Here is a 23,352-nt window from a genome sequence, read left to right as displayed (position 1 = left end):
GTAAGCTTCGAGAAATGTCGACGACCCCTCCCCACTGCCGCCCCCATAAATCGGTGACGATAAAAATCGCGCCGTTTTCCTCCTTCGAAAACGAGTGCCCGTCTCTCCATCGAATTCCTCGCGCGCTTTTCTGGCTCCTTCTCAACTTGCACGGATCTCTGTTGCCACTATAACTCCGTTCTCGACAGTTCCGTGCAGTTAACAGAAGGCTTAGCGGCAGACAATCAGTAGCGAGAACTGTCGGTTTTGCTTTCCAAATCTTGCTCAGTAAGACCCTAATTCATTCAATCAATTAATCAAGCAGAAGGAATCGCCAATTGAGTGTTGTGTGAATTTGCTGACGAAATCGATAACCAGGAGCCTGCTTTACAAAATACCAGCGTTGTGTAGATGTGCATGTGGGTACGACATGCGAACAAGGGAGACACTGCGTGCTTCGAAATTCAACTTCGGAGACAACCACTATAGCCCCGTGGAACAGAATGCAACAGAGTAAAAACAAACCTCTTGGTCGCCTTTACAGCTCGGTTCCACGCCAGGCTAACGCCCAAGTTTCCCGCCTTTATCGTGCCGATGGCCCAGATGACGCCACTGTCGTAACGTATACTGATGCCAGTATTAGTGGCACCACCATTCATACCGCTCTTGTGTGCCCAATAATACCAGAGGCTGGCCAAACATGCTCGTATTTTGCGGATCCCGCATCACCGGCACACCTTGCTGAGCTTGCCTCCTACGTGACGGATTGACGGCGCTGCTTCCTTGCCTTCAACCTGATAGATGTTCTCAGCTGATCATTAGTGCGGACTCGACGCAAGCTATCCACGATATACGCAGAGTGTACCGGTTTACATCACTCTCGGATGGCATTCACCATCTTGCTGCCTCGGCAACTGTGCGGATACGGGCTCAATGGGTGCCTCGGGCCGCTTTGCCGGACCTGGTCAAAGCTGATTTGGCAAAGGGGGGGGGGGGGTTGGGGGGGTTCAACCACCCCCCCCCCCGAAATTTTTCAGTTTTGCTTGCGTACATAGGCATGCACACATACAAACGCACGCACGAACATGCATAAAGTATGGTTGACCCCCCCCCCCCCCCGAAAAAAATTTCTGGCTACGCCCCTGCTGAAGACGCTCACGGACAGATACCCTGGGAAAAATTACACCATCTCCCGCTAAAGGGGACCATGAGGCGATGCGAAGCCGGAGCACTTGCACGATCGCGTTCCATCGGCGTTCGTTGGGCACGCCACCGACCTCGCGTCGTGGAACACGAAGAGGAACACTACGCGCATTGTGTCTTCCCTCTAGCCTGGCCGGTAATTCTCACAGGGCGAGCGGGGAACGCGGTCTACAGGCGCGCGAGAGGGGAGCAGCGTAGAAGAGGAGAGAGAGGGGGAGGGGACGCGCATGCGCTGGCGCTCATCGCGGCGCTGCGCAGAAGAGAATTTCGGCATGTCGAGCTCGCACTTCATAGGAGTCAACCGAAGCAAGCGCTGGACTTGACGCGCGCAGCGCTCTGCCACTTGAAGGAGAGGAGACTAGAGGAAGAGAGTAGCGCATGCGCCGCGAGAGCAAAAGCGAGAACACAGGAGACGCGCAAGCACGTGCTGGTAGAGAAGTGGAGAGAGTAGTTGGAGAGTGGGAAGGAGGAGAGTTGCGCATGCGTAGTGTGAGTGCGGACTAGCACGCCGCGGGACATACCCCCGAGCAAGAGATGCCTTCGCATCTAAAAGAAAGCCTCCGACGTACGCCATGATACCTCCGTGTGGGTCAAACCTCCCTGGTGGTTTAACCCGCCGAGAGGAGGTTACGTTGCAGAGGCTTCGTGTCGCGCTTACCCCACCTGTGACCACCCTTTGGGCGCAACATTACCTCGGCCCATATGGTACATCGTGCCCATTTTGTGACGCCCCAATCCGTGATCGGACTGCCACACACTTGTTGTGGACTTGCACAGGCCTCCGTGCAACCGCCCTCAGGCCTGGCCGACCACCCGACCTAGACCTCTGGATCCGTGGACCTTACCACCGATCATTATTAGACTTTATACACGAAGCAAATTTGCATGTGCATTTTGTAACCCTCTAATAAGTATGCCTAAAGGCAGTCTTTCGAAAAAAAAATCTATTCCCTGGTGAAAAGACGCAAATACCGCAGCTTTCGCGACACTGCACGGAAATCTGTTAGATTCGATACAGAAACCTTTCATGGCGGCTCTCACTTCACCTCGTATCGTTTCTCTCTCTCTCTTTCTTTCTTTCTTTCTTTCTTTCTCTCTTTCTTTCTTTCTTTCTTTCTTTCTTTCTTTCTTTCTTTCTTTCTTTCTTTCTTTCTTTCTCTCTTTCTTTCTTTCTTTCTTTTCTTTTTTTTTGTTTTTAGTACAGCTGCTTAGAGAAATAACACTTTCCTCTCGGCTCCATGTTCGACATCACTTCCAAAGAGTCGACTCTAGAGAAGAATGAAAGAATCGGAATCGTGCTGGATTGAGAGTAGGGGGACCGACAAAAAAAAACGCAATTTTCCCTGCGTACGTTAAATGTGCTTGCCTTGATCGAATGCTCGAGTATATCCGGTTTGTGTATGCCTTAGTACTCGCGCTAAGCATTAAGCACGTCCCCACGAAAGCCAGCCGCGCAGACCGTGCGAACATAAGTCGCAATGTAGCAGTAAATGTGAGAGGAAAGCGTGAACGCTGCCTCGCTTATCTTTAGCTCTCGTGACGTCACTACAAGCTTTTTTCTGCCCTTATGGTCGCCTCGCGTAGCTTCCAAATCTCGGCCGGGAGGTTCGGAACACGGCGTTTCTTCTAAGGGGCTGTGATATGCTAATAATAATTATAACGTTTAGCGTTTAACGTCCCAAAACCACCATATGATTATGTGGGACGCCGTAGTGGAGGGCACCGGAAATTTCGTCCACCTGGGGGGTTCCTTAACGTGCACCTAAATCTAAGTAAATCCAAGTATATTCGATTTCGATCGAATGAGTATTCTAACAATTTTAATAGCTAGTTCGTCTTGGTCAGCGTCCACTTTTCTCTCTTTACCGATAAAACACGCGGAATTAATTGTCATCCTTATCAAAGGAAGGAAGGCATATCTCGCGGAAATAAGCAATTCCAACCCGGAAACATCCATAATCGCGCCTTACCATTTTTAAAACCTAGGTTGTTCGGGCGCGCTAATTAAATTTTGAGTCATTAGGAGTTCTCTCTCTCTCTTGGGGGCCTGCGCGTCTTCGATAAGGCGCAGTTTTTTGCGAGTACGCTGGAACGATTAGAAAACACCGGCAAGCTTACGAGCAGGCTTAGAATTAGACTCGGGAACCGTACTATACATTTAGGAACTTAAAACTTTTATTCCTCCTCAAAGAAAGCCCACGGCATACCGTGCACAGAGTCTAGCGTCGATTGGGCCTGTTTTCTCGCTCAAGCCCTCCCCCCTCCCCCTTGCCCACACCTCCCTAATTAGCGTCCTTTAAGTTATTGGAATATTGCGAGTGTATGCGTATGGCTTCGTAGCGGGGCCCAGCCCAATCCACAACGCCGTTCGAATGCGTTCATTAAAAGTTTTGCGGCGCCGCGTCTGCATTGCGTGGTAGCATGTAATATACCGTGCCTGCGTTTTTTGGCGCATAATCCTCCCCCGCATGCACCCCCACCCCCTAAACACGGTCGCTAATTACGCTGCAGCGAGAACGAGGCGCATCAACAAAGCATCCATCATTATGGCGTAATTGATTGCGCCGTCGTTCGTCTGTCTGTCGTATGCGTTGAGGAAAGCGCGTGTTTGGGAGTGTATATATATAGACATAAATCATTCGCCTAGCTCGGATGTCGGTCGTGCAAATGTTTGAATCCCTAGGTCACCGTTACGGTTAGCTTAGCGATGCCGACGAAAAAAATATAGTGTGTGCGTCCGTAAAGTCATGGTGCACTTCTGATCGGTTACAGGAAAGTAACGAAACAAGATGGGAATGTGAAATCTTCACTGAATAAAAGAACAGCTCCCTAAGTTTCCGTAGTATGGTGTTCAAGGGTGTGCGCACACTGGTGACGACGCAGCACCACGAACTACGCAGCACCGCATCAGCTAACGCCTACGCCAGTCGAGACGTGGACGGTACAGAGGAAAGTTCATTGTGTTTTGTGGCTCGATAAATTCTGAAGCCATTAGACTTTCATTGGTGGGGTTGTGTGGAGCAACGTGCGTACAGCGAACGTATCATCAACATTATTCCTTTAAATAAAAAAATCACAGACGTAATTCACTCTGTTACATCATACGTCCTTAACAATGTGTGGGAAGAACTTGAGTACAGTTTAGATTTGTCGCAGCAAAAAAAATGAAGGCCTTATCGAGCTGCACTGACCAAGTATGATACTTGGAGAGTTATCCTTTTGTTTGGTGCGGATTTCACATTTCTATCTGATTTAATTGATTTCCTGCGACTGGTCAAAGGTGCACCCTGACTCTACGGACACACTGTATTGCGCCTGCACGTGCAAACAGAGATTTCATATTAAGCCCAAGTAAGGACGTTTTTTTTTTTCGGCAATGTCTGTGGAACGTCTGCCAAGAGATATCTGTGTGTTATCTATGTTGGATTGTTGGATCGAATATATTGACATATTTGTATTTCAGTGCGGAAAGTGTCATGTCTGCTGTTTTCTTGAGGCAACTTTGCAATGTTACCTTGAGGCGTGTTTAATAAAAAAAATTCTAAACAGGGTTTGTGTGCTGGAGCCGACGTTTCGACAAGCGCACTCGTCTTCTCCAAGGCTGCAACTTGCAGAGTTGCAGCCTTGAAGACAAGTCCGCTTGTCGAAACGTCGGCTCCAGCACACAAACCTTAGGTTTACAAATTTTTCATCGCAAGCTTCCATCTTCCACTGACTCCTGTCTTTCTTTTTTCTTTCTTCGACTTCGCACTCACTCACTCACTCACTCACTCACTCACTCACTCACTCACTCACTCACTCACTCACTCACTCACTCACTCACTCACTCACTCACTCACTCACTCACTCACTCACTCACTCACTCACTCACTCACTCACTCACTCACTCACTCACTCACTCACTCACTCACTCACTCACTCACTCACTCACTCACTCACTCACTCACTCACACTGCGCGAAACGTTATTGCATGTTCCCCTATTGGAACACGACCGCCGTTGGAAGGAAAACGAACCCGCGACATCGTGTTCAGCAGCTCAAGGCCATTGCTATACAGACCCAGCGCGATGGATCGCCAATCAATGAGGCGGATGTGGTCTCGACGCCTGCAGTTGCTACCTTAGCGAGGGCCATCGGCTTTACTAATGGAGCCTTTCGCCTTATCCTGATTAATGACGCGCTTAACGACGGCGCTGAAAGCCCTTACGTCACACTGCGTGGCTCTAATCATGTCTTTTCCCTCTCTCTCTCTTTCCGTGGGTAACTTATCTCCCCGTACCAGACCGACCCGTAAATAAAAATGGAAAAGCGTATTGCGTCATACATAAGAACAATCGACTCTGTACAATACTTATTTATTTATTTATTTATTTATTTATTTATTTATTTATTTATTTATTTATTTATTTATTTATTTATTTATTTGTTTGATTATGATAACTAGGTCTGCTTCACTTTACTCTTTTGTAAGGTGCAGTTAAGCTCGAGGGGCGATCGGCATTTCCTCAGAAATACCAGCCGCGAATATTTTGGAAATTCTTTATTACGCCATTTCATAGAAATTGCCTCGAAACTGTCCCTTCTTTTTCTTTATAAACACTCCTAGATGGTTCCCAGCTCTCAAGTTCTTTTATTCGCGGCCGTCAGCTTAGCACGTCTGCACGCAAAACTACCGTTCGTCAGCGTCCAATTCCGAGAACTGGACCTTCTCCTGTAAAGCGTGCTCTATCTGTTAGGCTTTGTTGCTATGTAAAAAAGCCCGCTAGTGTTTTTCTCATTTCGCAATCTTTGTTCAGTTATCGCGTGTACTCAAGTGTTCACTTCGGGCCATATGCGTGCAGGAGAGATAGCGTTAATATGAAGTATTTATCAACCTTTAACTGTAACGGAAGAATTTTGGAGCTAACTGAGAACGAAAGAAGAAGCGAGAAGACAGCGGCGCCTCACCCTGTCTTCTTCGTCATGACTCTTTTCCTTTGTCCCTATCCTGTATTCTTATTCTTGTTGTTTTCTTCCTTAGTGCTTAGTTTGCTCCAAAAATCATTAAGATATGCACCAACTCGCCTAACGTGTCACGTTTCACTCTAACCAGGGGTATGGTGGGTGGTTAGGGTTTGCCCTTTTTCTGAGGTGTTCTGTGAAAGACCTGTTTACTTCTCCCTACAGAGCTCCACGCGGGTGCACGGGGTTTATTGAAAGCTCCATGGAAATGCGATCAATAAGGGACTGCAATAAATGTTGCTTGTTGCATCGTAAAGGTATTTCTGAGTATTTGTCTCGGTCGACTGGGAGTTCTGCGTATTCTCCTATGAAATGAACTTGGCCGTAGGGCGCACTTCGCCTCCTGGTAGTTCCCATTCAAAAGGCAGTGTAGCCCTCTAATGCGTTAGCATTAGTTGCAGCCGAGCGGGAAGAGAAGTTTCACTTATACAGGCAGAGTTTCCTTCAGGAAAGTTTGATAACCTAAGTCTTTTGATCTGGTTATCGAAAGCCACCGACATTTGATGCGGGCACGACTTGTGCAATGCAGATTCTAGGCACGATGCGGCGATACCGTTCTTTACTAACTTGGAGTTAATAAGTGAAAGAATATTGAATAAACTAAAACAAGAAGGAAAGGGCGGCGGCGACAGGGTGGCCACTGATAAAGATATGCCCATCGCCTGCACTCCGCATCTTCATGCTTTTCTCGCACCGTATGAAAAAGGTGGGAAACCGGTATGGTGTTAAGGTGTTTTTTTTCCTCTAGGAACAAGTTGGGCCGAGTCTGCGCAGCAATGGATAGGAAAGTCGACGGCAAAGGAGAAAAGTGGAATGAATGTGAAGTGAATCATCGGGAGGCGTTAGTTGAATGCGGCAAGGTGTTGTCTATCACATGCCCTTGTCTTGCGGAAAATGCTATATCGCGCAAACCGGGAGGTGTGTGAACAATAGTCTAATGGATCACAGGGTTTCGCTGAAGGCTCAGCCTTCTTCAAATCTGTGCTTGCATTGCAAAGTTTGCAAATGTCACCCGTTGCTGCATGAAACAAACGTGTTGTCTAGGGATAAAGATAGGACAGCGCGAGAAGTGGCTGAGGCATTCTACATCCACAAGTATGGCAGCATGTGCGTTGCAAGGCCTCCGCTTACGTTACACAAACTAGAGACAGACTATCTAACCGCCAACCTATAATCGTTCACGTGGTCTTTCTTGTTACTTATATTTGTGTTTCCTTCAATAAACTTCCAGTTGCTTGTCTGCGCTTGTCTCACTTGTCCCTGTTTATTTTGCGCAGTTTTTCGTAGTAATTAGTCATTTTATTTGCCACTTTTGAAAGCAAACGACAGGGGAAAGGAAAGGTAATTGGAACGCATTTCTTTTTAATTTGGCGATAAGCCTCCGTTATGGCTTCATAACTGATGATGTGATGCTTTACGTTTTGTGATAATTATTGCAGCGATTATTGCCGAAGTAAAATCGTCGTTATCAGTTGCCGCACACTCGATCACAGAAAGGTACTTGCAAAAGCAGTGGATACCAAACACAAAATATATTAACCAATAATTAATAATTGCGGGGGTCTAACATCCCAAAACTACGATATGATCATGAGGGACGCCGTAGTGGAGGGCTCCGGAAATTTCGACCGCCTGGGGTTCTTTAACGCGCACATAAATCTAAGCACACGGGCCTCTGGCATTATGCCTTCATTGAAATGCGGCCGCCGCGGCCGGGATTCAAACCCGCAACCTTCGGGTCAGCAGTCAAGCGCCATAACCACATATACCACCGTGGTGGGTACACATGTTAGCCCTGTTTGGCGGTGTTACATTGTAAGAGTGCCAGAATGTGCTTCCTAACGCCACCCGTTTTGGACATAGCAAAGCACCCTATGCGCATAGTGTTTACGGGCACCCTGTAACGAGGGTGTTTTTGTCTCCCTGAATTGCAGTACACTTATATCGGGGACTGCGTTGTGCTTTATATTGCAGCTAGGAGCTATTCGTGGACAAGGACATGATTTTACAGCGCCAGCTGTTGTGAGATTGTAACAGCCGTTTTTGGCGCCGCAGTTGTCCGCCGCCGCCGCCGGCGTCCGTAACCACCATCGCGCGAAATAAGAAAAGAAAACGAAATAAGAAAAAAATATCCAGGATGGAACGGGATTCGAAACTGTGCCGTCTGCGTGGGAGCCCAGTATTCTACCACATCGGTACACATAGCCATGCCGGTGTTCGAGACTCCTTCGCAAAAAGACCGTATACAGGCTTCATGTCGGGAAATTAACATATGTAATGTGGCGTGGCAGAAGAGCAAAATAACAACCAGGCGTCACACAACGCGAAGTCTGTAACTAGGCGTCACACAATGCGAATTGCGTAACGAGTGGGTCGTTGAATGCTTCCAGCCTATTACGAAGGACTCAGCCATAATTCTTCGTCGTCATCATGCACAGCACCAATAAAGTTCACCTAATGCCTTACAGATGTGTAGCGGGTACCACGGTTCTCTGCAGAATGACAAAAAATGGCATAGTGGCTGCTTCCCTACTTCACAAAAATTATGATGATATATAGCGTGGTGGGCACCTCGCAAGTGTATTTGTATTAGTTGCTAAGTTCTAGTTCACTATATTGCTAAGCAAGCCCATAAGGCTCCCATAATCCATTTCCTCAGGGCCTTAATAAAGTTTTTCCCTCTCTCTCTCTACTTCTCACGTTAACGTATGGCATATAGCGTGGTAGGAGAGTGAAATAACGACTGGGCGTCACACAATGCGAATTACGTAACTAGCGAGTCGTTTAAAGCTTCCAACCCATTACAAAGGGATCAGCCATAAATCTTCATGGTCATCAGCCGCCGCATCAACAAAGTGCACATAACGCCTTACAGATAGGTAGCGGGCACCTCGCTTCTGCGCAAAATGACGAATAGTGGCGTATTCGGTGCTTGCCAACTTCGCAAAAATAATGATTTATGGCGTAGTGGGTATACTTTGCATGTGTATTTGCATTACAGGCCCAAGAGAGCTTACAACGGGCTCTAGAAATGCCGCTCCTCGGGCTTTCCCTGTAACTGTGCTGCGCCTTCCGCGTAGGCCTGGCGTTTTTTATTGGTTCTTTGCTTCTGAATTTCTTTTCAACCGCAGGTTTTAACCACTTAGAATGGCATTGCCCTCGCATTCCAGCATATTGTGATCGATTTGCCGAGAGCCGCGTAGAGGAAGTCTCCAGGAAAAACCTCGAGGTGTAGCACGGATGAGCGCTTGTCACTCGAACGTTAACTGGAGGGGCCTCGGGCGTTACTCTCATTCAGAAAGGACAATACCGATGGGTACGCCACCTCTGGACTCGTGCTAGTCTAGACCACTCAAAGCCAGCAGCCGTTGCACTGTTCTCTCTCTCTTTCTCACCCGCACACGCACACACACTCTATTCAGTGTGTGAGAGCGTTTAGTTCGCACGTGGCTTTATTTTTTTTCTCCCACACTCGACGAATGCACTGCGCGTGCGCGTTCTTCGCCTAAATGCAAGAAACGTGTTCCGTGTCCTTTCGAGTGACTCTCCAGTGAGTGGTAGACTCGAATGCTAGAGCGATGCACTGAACAAGCTTGCTATCCTCCATAACGCACTTCTCTTCCTCTACATTCTTCCTCTGAAGCTTTCAATCTTTTTTTTCTTTCCTTTATTTTTGGTAGTTACTTCCTTGTTATTTTCTTACTTGCATCCTGCCTCATCAACACCTTCTTCATCTACTTGTTCGCATTAAGTTTATTCCTTCGTTGTTACCGTCTTCCTCTTCCTTGTCCTCTGCTGCAGCATTGCCTTCTCCTTCTACTTCTTCGGAATGCATTTAAACTTTACCTCCTCCTCTTCTAGGGGGGGGGGGGGGTAGCGTAACAATAAACAGCCGGTGCAGAAAGAAAGAAATCACCGCGTTCATGGCCTGCGTGGATGGTTGACCATCTTTTGCGGCCGACAGTACAGAAAGTGCATCGTATGCCATTTGAAGAGAGAAAAAATAGTAGAGAAGGAAAGGCGGGGAGGTTAACCAGTTTAGGAAAAGCAGTTTGCTACCCTACATATGGGAACAGGGTGGGGGAGATTTAAAGATGGAGAGGAAAGAGAGAGAGAAAGATAACACATGACACAGCACACACAGAGTCAGTCACAGTCCGTCACTCTTGCGTGGTACGCGACATTGCTGTCACAGCCGCTTGTCCAAGTTTTTCTCTCTTAAAAACCTGAGCAGTGCCTTCGTCGCCTTCAGCTGCGATGTCTTCTGTCGACGACATGCAAGAATAGTTTCAACAGACAGTTGTCTATTGTCAAGGTGCGCTAGAACAGACGCCAGTGACTGTCTCTGAACATTACATACCGGACAGTCACACAGGATGTGGTGTAGCGTCTCCTCGCAACGACAGGCACCGCAAAGGGCGTTGTCGGCCATTCCAATGCGAAAGGAATAGGATTTCATGAATGCCACCCCTAGCCATAAGCGATAAAGCAGTGTGGCCTCTCTTCGGCGGAGTCCAGTTGGCATAAAGAGATGCATCAAAGAGGACAGGTGGCGTTGATGATTGGTCCAGTTGGTTGCGCTGCTCTATGATGCTATTCTAAGGCTTCGCATTTCAGCAGCACGCATATTTTTGCGGCGTCATGCGCCATCTTGTCCGGCTTGCCACGTGCGCTTGACAGTCAGTGCACGATCTTGAGGAGCATGCGTAGCTTTGTCGCATTCTCCGTTTTGCTACACATCAGAGGACCAGTGGGGTTTGCCCAATTTCGCTGGTGCGTAAATTAAAATGAATTAAAGTGGTCCAAAAAAACGCTTTTCGTTGGTTTGATCCGAAAACACAACCTTCTAATGTTAACGTTCTACGACGATGGTTGAGAAACCACTTCATTTTACATTTTAAAAAATTGTTTACATTGCGCCCTTCGGGTACTGCGAACGCGTCGTGGTAAACAAACTGTCGTTCGTCCTTTGCTCGCGTTTCCGAAAGTTTTGATTCCGTGCCGCTGGGCGTCATACGATACGCCTGAGAAGCCACGGCGAAAGTTTCAGCAGCTTCGTATCACCTTATTTTAGTTCGTTACCCGCTCGTTTTTATGTTGATTTGTTTTCCTTTTTGCTTCCGTTTATGCGAAAGTCGATAGTTAAGTGATCCGTGAAATTGAAAAATGCCGTCGTGTGGAAAAGTTACCGTCATGCGACCCGTCATTAATTGACGTGCAAGTTGCTTCTGAAGCGTGACGTACGAGGTCACGTGGTGCGAGGAGAAGCGCAGAACAAAATTATCCTGGCAACGTCGTCCTTATCTACCGCTTATGACTGGATCATTCTTTTTTGTGTTTTATAGCTCGGCGTATTGAGTGGAATTCTCAACCAAATGTCGAACAGGGAACTTTGACTGAGCCAGCGTTTTCGACGAGGTGGACTTGTATTATTTGTCTTCGTTGGGGCAGCAGCAGTTCTTGCTACTCTATAGCCTTGTACTACCTAGGAAAAATTACACCATCTCCCGCTAAAGGGGACCATGAGTAGATGCGAAGCCGGAGCACTTGCACGATCGCGTTCCGTTGGCGTTCGTTGGGCATGCTACCGAGCTCGCGTCGTGGAACGCCAAGAGCGACGCTACACGCGTCGTATCTTCCATCTAGCCTGGCCGTTAATTCTCACAGGGCGAGTGGGGAACGCGGTCGACAGGCGGGCGAGAGGGGGCAGCGTAGGAGAGGAGAGAGAAGGGGAGGGGACGCACATGCGCTCGAGCTCATCGCGGCGTTGCGCAGGAGAGAATTTCGGCATGTCTAGCCCGCGTTTCAGAGGAAGAGTGGAAAGGGGCAGGGGAGAGGGAAAGTGGAGAGGGGGAGGGGAGAGGGAAGTGGGAGAGCGTAGATGACAGGGGGTATGGTGAGGGGGAGTGGATAGGAGGTGTGTGGAGAGGGTATGCGCATGCGCAGTAAGGGTGGTCACGCCGCACACCACCACCGGATTGAGCTCCGCCTTAAGATCTAATAAATACAAGCTCCGCCCCCAGATCTGCGGCGCGCCTGTCATTCATATGTGCAAGAGAGTCGTGCTAGGTGGTTTCCGTTCAAACCATAAACACTTCTTCGCTGCTAATGTAAGCACGAGGCATATTCTGAATTAAAGGTTCGTCGTCTCTTGTTAAAATGTTACGTCTTGCCGAATAGTGAAGTCGAAATCTCTGCTGAAAATTGCCAGAAAGGTAATGGTTTCGATTGAACACTGGCGACACGAACATGTGCCTGTATTGGAAAGTGGCCGTCATCCCATTACGCGAGAAGTACTTGACGTCACGTAAATAGTCAATTGCTATTGGGTAAGACATTCGTGCAAATTCTTTCTGGGTGAGACAGCGATGGCGATGCCGTTATAGTAGAAAATCACGTGGTCCCTTGGGCGTCCGCCTGAGACGACTCGAAGGCGAAAGCCGTCTTCTTCTTCGTCTTTTTTCTCCTCAGTTGATGTATTGATCCTCGCCCGCCCCCCTCCGAAACCTTTCTTCACCTAACGTTTTTTTGCACTGCCTTCACGATCGCAGGCCTTGAAAGCTCTCTGTACCTCACCTGCTTTTGCACTGCCTCCGTGATCAACCCGCGTTTGACCGAGGGACGATGATGAGGTCACGATAATGACGTCAAGATGAGGTCATGAGCTCTTACATTATGTGACATGACGATACAGGGTGACGTCATTGCTGGTGTCATGTTACATCGAGGTCATGTGAATTTTGGTACGCCGACTTCACACACACATGAACTTGAGTATCACGTGACATTTGACCTAGTTTTATTGTTGATTTTTTGCATTATTCGTGTTGACGATGACGCCAGTCTCGTGATGTAGCGTCAATTCTCGCGAAATCTGGAAGACGCCGCCGACGGTCAATTCTCGGTTTAGATGAGGAATCTAAAGCTTTCGCCTTCAAACAAAAATGAAAGTAAGAGAACTTCGGCACAAATATGTCAAAGGTTCGCGGACCGGGAGTTCGGGGATCCCCACCTCGGAACTTTTCAAGATTTAATGAGCTCCTTTCTCGCTACATTATTCCGTCGTCTTCGCCCTTCTTTTTTATTTTCTTTTCTTTTTGTCTTTCCCGCCCATCACCGTGAGAGAGCACACGCACCTTCGATGTATCCAGTAATGAAAAATGTTCTACTTAACGCCCGATACTCGGTGAAAAGATTTATATCCCTTTTCGCGCCACTTGATGTCAATTGTGTGTTTTCTGAAGGGTTCACAAAATCTGGACGACAAAAAGAAAGAAAAAAAACTAAGAGAAAGAAAATGCGGAAGAGAAGGCATGATATTTTTCTTCATCACCTGGTTCCATCGACACGACCAAGACGTTGATCTCAGTTATCCTTTTCAGAAAGCGTCGCCGACATCGGTTCGTGATTCATTTGATAAATCGGGCAGGTCATACATGTGTACCTTCAGAAGGAAGAAATAATGTTAAGAAGGAAATAAAAATGGATTAAAAGAAGTTAACAAATACATAAAAGTTCAGGGAACTCTTTGTCTACGTATTCGAGGTTTCTTTGCATTGCGACGGCTTCTATAGCTATCATTGTAGAAGTACTTATTTTTTTATCGCCTTATTTTACTCCCGTGTAATTCTCACTCCCTTATATATTCCCAGTTATAGCACTAGCCTCAGTAATGCCTTCAGCCCTTGGGGGGTACTAATAAATGATTTAATGAACGAATGAATGAATGAATGGACAAATGAATTGAATGAATGAATGAATGAATGAATGAATGAATGAATGAATGAATGAATGAATGAATGAATGAATGAACACTTCTTTGGTTGTTTGCGCAATTGTTGAACGAAATGTTCAAGCACATCGATTGCGCAGACGTGACGTAAATTGACCGGACATTTCCGCAGGAGGACGGGTTTTTAACAATTCTTGATACAGGCCAAAATAGTGAAAAAGTTTGCTACGCTTTTCAACGTGGACCGACGTAAATGTCACTGGAGCTTCCTGGAAACTTACACTTCAGCATCTATCTATCTATCTATCTATCTATCTATCTATCTATCTATCTATCTATCTATCTATCTATCTATCTATCTATCTATCTATCTATCTATCTATCTATCTATCTATCTATCTATCTATCTATCTATCTATCTATCTATCTATCTATCTATCTATCTATCTATCTATCTATCTATCTATCTATCTATCTATCTATCTATCTATCTGTCTGTCTGTCTGTCTGTCTGTCTGTCTGTCTGTCTGTCTGTCTGTCTGTCTGTCTGTCTGTCTGTCTATCTATCTATCTATCTATCTATCTATCTATCTATCTATCTATCTATCTATCTATCTATCTATCTATCTATCTATCTATCTATCTATCTAATCTATCTATCTATCTATCTACTATCTATCTGTCTGTCTAGTCTGTCTGTCTGTCTGTCCTGTCTGTCTGTCCTGTCTGTCTGTCTGTCTGTCTGTCTGTCTGTCTGTCTGTCTGTCTGTCTGTCTGTCTGTCTGTCTGTCTGTCGTCTAGTCTGTCTGTCTGTCTGTCTGTCTGTCCTGTCTGTCTGTCTGTCTGTCTGTCTGTCTGTCTGTCTGTCTGTCTGTCTGTCTGTCTGTCATATTAACACGATAGCGTTAAAAAGCTCGTATCGCAAATATTCCGGTGTCGGTGTCGGCGTCCTCGTCGGCGTCGTTGGTCGTGAGCGAAAAATCATCATCTTGTCCGTGACCGAAAAATTGAGAAAGATGCAAATAAAGTAAATAATAACAATCGTAGCTTCGAGTTAGAATCGAACACACGCCGTCTGCGTGGCAAGCAGGTGTTTTACACAGAGCCACGCTATTTCTTGAAGCTGCTTCGGAAGAAAACACTATGTCAATGCCATGCAGTGGAAGGAGTGTCATTAACGCATATAATAATGCATGACAGAAGCGTAGAGTTGCGCCAGACGCCAAAACGTGAATTGCGCTACGAGTGGGTGTCTTAAAGGCCCACCCATGACAAAGCGCTCAGACGTATTTGATCATCATCAGCTGGAAAACATCAACAAAGTGAGCAGCTGTGTATATTTGCGTGTTGGCTTACGGACGCGTAGGGAGTCCTTCGCTGATTTGCAAGAGGAAAAGTTACGGCGTAGTGGGCATTTAACAAGTGTACTTGCAGAAGGCACTCTAGGATAGTTTGAAACGGCCAATGTTATGCGCACAGTCCTTCGTTTCCTTACGGCACAGTTGAGGCATGCGCCGAGAACCGAAGCAAGGCCAGCAGTTAAGAAGGCGATGCGCACGGGGCCCGATTATGATATCGCGTTCTGCTCTTGAAGGCAAAGCTCAAGCGTCCTCCAAGTTTTTTGCTTCTTTTATTTGTTGGACCCTTGCTGTATATGTTTCTCACATTAAATTGATCTAATTCTTTTTTCGCAATGCGAATAAGCCATTCCGGTATGAGGCATGGTATGCTTTAGCCCATGCATCACACCACACCCAGCATACTACACAGTGAGTGCTTGCGAAACGGCTCAGCTCGGTGAATAAAGCGAGATTTACGCCCGACCATTACCGCTTGCGTATTGCCTTATAAATCAGCTCTCCAGAAATCGTATTATTATTGCGGTGCTATAGCAAGAAAGCTAGAAATATTTTATGATAAGAAAACAAGAATGATATATCTGTTGGCGCTTTATTGACTGCGTTTGTGGGCTTACGGTCACCCCAGAATGCGCGCACTTTGCTGCTCCCTCACATTGACGTTAAGAAGCAGAGAGTAGAGGGGCGAATGTCGTAGGATTAAGAGAGAGCGCTTACGTCGTTAATCTTCCGAGTTATCGGCTCTTCGTCGCAGTAAGTGCATCGGTTCGATTCAACGGAGAACCTCTACAATTGCCCCGCAGTTAAGGATGCAATTTACGTACAGTCATGAAAAATTGAATTATACAGGTTTAGATTAAAGGGGCACTGACACAAAAATTTTGAGTTGTCGGTCTTTTTTTGTTTTTTTTTGCTTCAAATGAAAGACCAAGTCTTCAAAAGCCTTGAAAATGTACTGTTAAACGTGAGCGCACCCTGAAAAATTATAATAATATTATATGGTGTTTAACGTCCAAAAACCACGATATGGTTATGAGAGACGCCCTAGTGGAGGGTTTTGGAAATTTCAGCCACCTGAGGTTCTATAACGTGCACCTAAATCTAAGTACACGGGCCTCATACAGTCTCGCCTCCATCGAAAATGCAGCCGCCACGGCCGGGATTCGATCCCGTGACCTTCGGGTCAGCAGTCGAGCGCCATAACCAATAGACCACCGTGGCGGGGCGCACCCTGAAAAATTCATTACAACATGTTTTTAAAAGCTAGTTTCGGTTTATACTGTAGCCTGACGTCACGACACGGTATGAGCTTCTCGTCACGTGCTCGCGCAAAATATCGCCACGTTTCCACGGCCGCTCCGCTGCGTGGACCCGTTGCTGACGCACAGGCGGCCATTTTGAATGTTTTTGGTGACGCGCAAGGGGCTGTATTGTATGTCTTGATACCTGACGGCATCACAGCTAGCTATACTGGTGCGTGCAGACACCAGAATTGACACGGCAACCTGACGTCACACTAGTGTCAATGTCAGTATGTTCGCCAGGCGAAAATTGACTTCAGTGTCAAGACAAAGTATCTCATCATCGTTTACTGAGCTTCACATTTGCTCAGAGTGGTCTCCGTATACAGAAGATTTGTATGACGGAGTAAACCCAGATTCGTGAATTGGTGTCAGTGCCCCTTTAACAAAAATGACTCAGGTTTTTCTCTTGTAAGCCTAGTTGTCACGAGCCAAAGGTGCTCGTGCTTCTGCCATTTCTCCTTGCACGGCGAGGAGACGCTGTCGGAGTTGTAGAGAACCGACGAACGAAGCTTATCGAAGGAAAGAGCGAAACGAGCAAGGGCCGCGTTTCGATTATCAAACGCGTGTAACTACGGCAGCTTTCGCTGTAGACTAGCGCACAAATTGGACGCTGCAGCTAAATTTCGACCTCTGCATGGTTTAGGGTCAATATAAATATTTTCCTGGTCACGTGGTGCTGTAGCGGCGATGCTCCGAACGAGCGCAGCTGTGACGCCTATTCGATGCGGCGTCACAGCTGCGAAGTGACGTGTCATCATGTCACGCCTGCCACACTTGCGCTCCGGCGTCTCAAAGCCATTGGGACTCGATTATTCATACTGGGATACATGAAGTAGTAGAGCTTTCGCTCTAAAACTTCTTGTTCCTGTGACGTAAGCGTGATCTTGGCTTGCACGCATAGTTTGAAGCCAATGTGGCCACTTCAGGAAATGGCATAATAAGCCGTCCGAGATAGTGCTGTCGAATTATCACTCGGGAAACCCATTTCAACGAGTAATTCCTTCTTCGCGCTCCATTCGTCCACAACTCCACATTTCTTCATGCTGCATCGCGTTTGTCGTTGATGCTGTCTTCGGGAAGCCGTTTATATTGCCGGCTATCAGAGAATTGGAATGAGACTTGGCATCGCCACGGTCCGCTTTGCTGTCTATTTTCCCGTCTACGGTGAGTATTGGAACAGAGCCATTGTCAGCTAACTGTTGGCAGATGTTGACTACTTGGTAGCTAATGCTAGCTGGCAACTGGTGACATCGCACACGTCGGCTATTGCTGTCTATCGGCTGTTATAACAATGCATTAAAATAGTAAACGCGTAATCCTATACGTTCCTCCCGTCTCCTTTAAATGCTTTGAATGCTACGGTTGTTGCAGGTAGAAAAATTTCGTAGCAGAACTTTTTTTTTTCATACACCCGCTTCGCGGTTGTCGCTTTTCGCTTTTTATTTATTTTTCTTATAATGAAATCCCAAACGAAACTCGGCTTAAAGCCGAGTTTCGTTTGGGATTTGATTATTTACTGGAAACTCGGCAAAGGCTTCTCCCTTTGATCTCTATTTAGCGATTCGTATTTGCAAAGCATTTCGCGCAAGCAACGTGAAAAGGAAATCTATTGCGCAAACAAAGGAGTGGAACTGTCGCGCCTGCATACGGGAGACGTAAACAAATAAACAAAATAAAATCAATGCCGGAGACCGAAATAAGCTGTACGTAAGCGTGGCAGTGGCAAGCACCGTCGACCTCTTTACATTCCTCATCAATCAAGCCTGCACGACTCTGTTGAAACTCAATTCGATTACGTTTCGAGTTCCTACGGGGCGCATCCCGAAGCGCATTCAATTCGATTGTTTACGCCCTCTCGAAGCATATCTACACACAGTCTCTGTATGTGATTTCATTCGCTTACAAGTAGTCCGATGGATTTACTGAAAACGTTTTTACACCAGTAATCAAACGCTTATACTTCGTAAAATATTGGTTTTCGGAGTCTGCAAGACAGTACATACACTCTAAGCATCTGCTTATAGTTTGTTGGCAGTCTGTTTAGTTAGTTAGTTAGTTAGTTAGTTAGTTAGTTAGTTAGTTAGTTAGTTAGTTAGTTAGTTAGTTAGTTAGTTAGTTAGTTAGTTAGTTAGTTAGTTAGTTAGTTAGTTAGTTAGTTAGTTAGTTAGTTAGTTAGTTAGTTAGTTAGTTAGTTAGTTAGTTAGTTAGTTAGTTAGTTAGTTGCACTCTAGTATTTTTGCTTTATTAACGTCGACAAAAAGATTTAGAGATAAATATCGCGCTCTAGACAAAGTACTATTTTCACTGGGAAAGATATATACCGGAACCATATAAATAGCGGAAGAGTGGATCAAACTCATTGAAATTTGAAGTGATGTTTCGAATCATCAGCAATTTTGGATAAATAAAAGATCGATATGATTTAGTCTGCATTATTGCGGCGAAACCCCTCGATGCCCCATAAAACTCGAAAAATGACCGTCGGCGTCAACGCCAACGACACAAGAAGTCACGTGAATCAGAGCTTAGGGCTTGATGACGTCGTCATGACTCCACAAATCGCCAAAACCAGTGACGTCGTCATAATGTCATCATGGCGTCACATAACATGACGTCCCATGATGGGCTATCACACAAAATTATCGCATGGTCAAAGATGGGCCGATAATGGAGCCAGTGCAAAATCAGGTCGGGCGCAGAACGCTTGCAATGCCTTCGATCCCGGAGGCAGTGCAAAACCACGTTAGGTGCAGAAAGCTTTTGGAGGGGGGTGCGGGAGAATCAATACATCGACTGACAAGAAGATGAAGATGGCTTTCGCCTTCTAGTCGTCTTCGGCGAACGTATAAGGGATCCTGTGAGTTTTTGAAGGATTTGTGGTTGCTGCGACACATGGCGTGCATAAATACCTTGATGTTTTGTTAACTTCTGTATAATATCATGTTTAGTGTACTTCAATCGGGAGCAAGTGATCGGCGAGTCACTGTTTTATTGGAAACTTTTTGCGTTGTCGCATACAATAAGCTAGGTATCACGTTACGTGAACTTTATGTGTTAATGCGTACCGACATATATTACCTCGTTTAATCGCGTGTTTTTTTAAACGAAAGACTGTTAGCTGCGCACTGTGTATATCTTGTTTGCTAGTTTGTTTCTTTTAAGGCAGACTATTGTAGCTGTGTTCTGTTTGCCTTTTGATAGAAGCTGCCGCATGCGCAACACATTTCAGCATCCCTAGCCTATTTGTTCAATTTTTGGTAATGTGGTAATTAAAGTAGAAAGTTGGGCAAAATATTACGAAATCGTGAAGAAGAACAACGCAAAAATAAAAATACGAGGGACTGGTTCATAAGAAAACTTGACAGGCGCTGTTCCGCAGTAATGCCTTTTGCTAAAACTAAAAGTTGTTTATGCAAATTCGAAAATTCCCTATATGAATAAAATGACGCGTAAGAACACCACGTCGTTTCTTGCCACTTCATTTCGGAGCTCCTATAGCTGAAGTTAAAAAATAAAAAAACTGAAGCTGTTCTAGTCGAATTATATCTGCAATATTCTGTGTCGGGTCTGTCCGTAACATTTTGAACACCACTGCGCAACTGTTCTCAGCGCCCGTGTACCTCAATTTAAGGGGACGGCGTTTTACGCAAAATCGCGAGTATGCCGTACGCTTGTCTGCAAAATCGAGTTTCGCCTCGAAACCACCTCTTTTTTTAAAACGTTTTTCGTTCCGTGGCTTAAAAGGGTGACAGCATTTCGTATTTAGTTTACTGGAAGCGTCTTCCGAATGAATAATGAGGCTCTTCTGTTTCTCGCCCCCTCAACTCATTAGGGATAAACTAATTTAGTTCGCGTCTCTTCCTCATACGCTACAATTTTATTATCTTCCGTGTTGTAACGAACTTCGTTGTATGCGATCACCTTGAGCTAAATAGGGGATCGTTTCCACGCGAAATAGAATCATCTGTACAGGAAGCATTGTCTTTTATTTAGATTACCGCTACCGTCACGTACGCCACGCGCGCAAAATCGGCAGACGACAAAGGCACAAAACAAATTCAGGGTCCTTCCACCACAGCGAAGACGGAAGCCTGCGGCTGCACGTTCTACGGCAATGGCTGCACGTCATTTTCGCAGCCATTCGCGCTTGTTTTTGCGTTGGCGCTCCTTCGACTACCTCTCCTATTCCTCCGAGCGAACGACACGCGTCCGTCCCATAACGAGTCCAAAAGGTAACTGCTGATAACAGCTTAGCGCGGACTCTACGAGCGACATTTCTTCCTTTCTCTATAGTCTCTGATATCCAGTCTGAAGAAAACTTCCTTTAAAACAAAAGATAATGGCTCAAATCGCGTCTGCGTGCGCATTGCAGGTCGTGGTTGATGATGTTCTTCCGTCTCTAGTGACTAAATGACTTCGTTATGCAAACATGCATGCTGCGAGGCCTCGGCCAGTCAAAGCAGTTTACGTAAGCATTCGCGCCACTAAAATGTTTTGCCTGTTTTGTAATCTTTGTGACTGGCACCAAATATCAGGACGATATTGGCAAGATCAAAACGAAAAAATAAAAGTGATTACCTTTGAGTGAACAAAAAGGAAGAGGTGAGAAGCGATTTCAGATATCGAATACGTGAAAAACCTTATGCGCATTCAAAATGCCGGGTCATTATTGGAAAATGATGGCGCGTAAAAGTTCAGAATAAACGCCTCCTCGATGAGTCAGCCTCTTAGGAAAACTCGGGTCGTTTCTTATTTCCGACTCGCGTTGAAAGCGACAGGGGTCTAAAGACTGCTTAGGGTGTTGCTTATCGTTCACCTTAGAAGAATAAGAAATGCTCCTCGAATAGAGATTATTGTTTGAAATGGTTTGTCATCTGCAAAATATTTTCCGCTGCCGCTGTTAAAGCGCAAGAGACTCAGTTAATTTTCTACCTAGTAGAATCCAAAACGGCGTTAAAGTCAGAGGACCAGTACAATACGCACACAGATGACAGCGTTGCTCGAAAGAATCCACAGTGTCTTCATTTAACACGTTCACTGCGGAAGGCTTTCTTGAGGTCTCGTTTTAGATGCGGAGTGACCCACCCGTGGGCCACTCGGCATATCTTCCACGTGTGCGTGACCCACCGGTGGGTCACGCGCCTATGCCTGTTTGATTCGCTCCAAAGAGATGGCGCTGCTGCCTTTGCGGCTGGCGTTTGTCCCGCTTATTTGAAAGACACAGAGCTATTTTTTGTTTTTTTTTTTGCTTAAAGCTGTGCTGAAATCTAAGGTGTCTGGCATCAGAAAACACAAACACACGTCTGGTTCCTCTGTGTTGTGCTTTCTATTGCGTCCGTAAAATGCATGGTGATGCATGAGTCGCACTAAAATATTTGGGAGCCGCAGGAAGAACGCATGTATACTTATTCGAGTGAAATTTGCTTCAAAAACCGCGGCGAATCGGTGTTGAGCAATACAATAGACAAATAGGCTGCCACTCCGCTCCTTAATAACAACATTGCCTTCCATTTCGAATGCAGTAAAATTATGTGTGCTGGTTTCATTCTCAAACCCCCTTAGGTGGCAGCACATGACGGACTTGAGCGTGGGTCACGGGTGGGTCACCCCGCACGCAGCATGAAAACGTTTTCATTGAGTTCGTCGTGGGTCACCGGTGGGTCACACCATCTGACACCAGAAAATATTCTTCTGGCTATTTATAACCACTTGCAACACGAATCGTACATCTGCGTTCAAGTGGGATTCAGTTATCGCATCCGCAAGCAGATGCATACTCGTAACCTCGCGGCCGCATACGAGAACCACAGGCCATTACCCACCGGTGACCCACGACGCAGTGAACGTGTTAGGCGAAAGCCTTAGATGCCTAAGCAAAAACGAAAACTGAAAACGCGGCGTCAACACGAAGTGATGCCAATAAATCATTATCATGCGATGACATCATGTTGTGTAGTGACAGGTCGCTAGAATGTATGACATGATTATGGCGTTATCACGACATCACCACGAAGTAACAATGCGTTACGTCACACGATGACGTTATCACGAGATGTAATCGCTTGGTGAAACGTGGGCCGATCTCGTAATAATTGTTGGGGTTTAACGTCCAAAAACCACGATATTATCATCAGGGACGTCGTAGTAGAGCGCTCCGGAAATTTCGACCAACTGGGGTTCTTTAAAGGGACACTAAAGAGTGAAACAATTTTTCTCATATTAGGAAAGTATTCTTTCCCGATACCAAAAAAACCACGCTTGCGGCGAGAAGACGCTTAGTAAGCGAGAAAACACGGAAAAGCAAAATGTGGATGGCGATGCCATCTTGAAGTTTTCGCATCATTCGCCGTGACGTCACATGTTTTGAAGGCGCCTACTAGGGTCTACGTAGTTCCTAATTGGTAAAAATGAAGTACATTTTGTCCTCTCAGTGGGCCATAGACTTAACATACCAAGTTTGGGGTAATTTTGTTGAGCCAATGGCAACAAAATACGCTAAGTACACTTTGAAATCCGTGACTTCAGCGGGAAGATTTCGGCGCGAACTTTAAATATGAAGCTTTGAACTTTATTTTCTCTTCGATTAATAAACGTATGATGGTAAAATTAACGACATTAGAGTTCTCAGAGCACAAATAATCGATCTAAACCGATTCATTGTTTCTCTTTAGTGTGCCTTTAACGTGCAACTAAATCCAAGTACACGGACTTCAAGCATTTTCGCCTCCATCGAAAATGCGGCCTCCACCGCTAGGATTCGATCCCGCGACTTTC

Source organism: Rhipicephalus sanguineus, chromosome 11 (genome assembly GCF_013339695.2).
Source record: "Rhipicephalus sanguineus isolate Rsan-2018 chromosome 11, BIME_Rsan_1.4, whole genome shotgun sequence".
Classification (NCBI taxonomy): Eukaryota; Metazoa; Arthropoda; class Arachnida; order Ixodida; family Ixodidae; genus Rhipicephalus; species Rhipicephalus sanguineus.
This window is presented reverse-complemented; position numbering follows the sequence as displayed.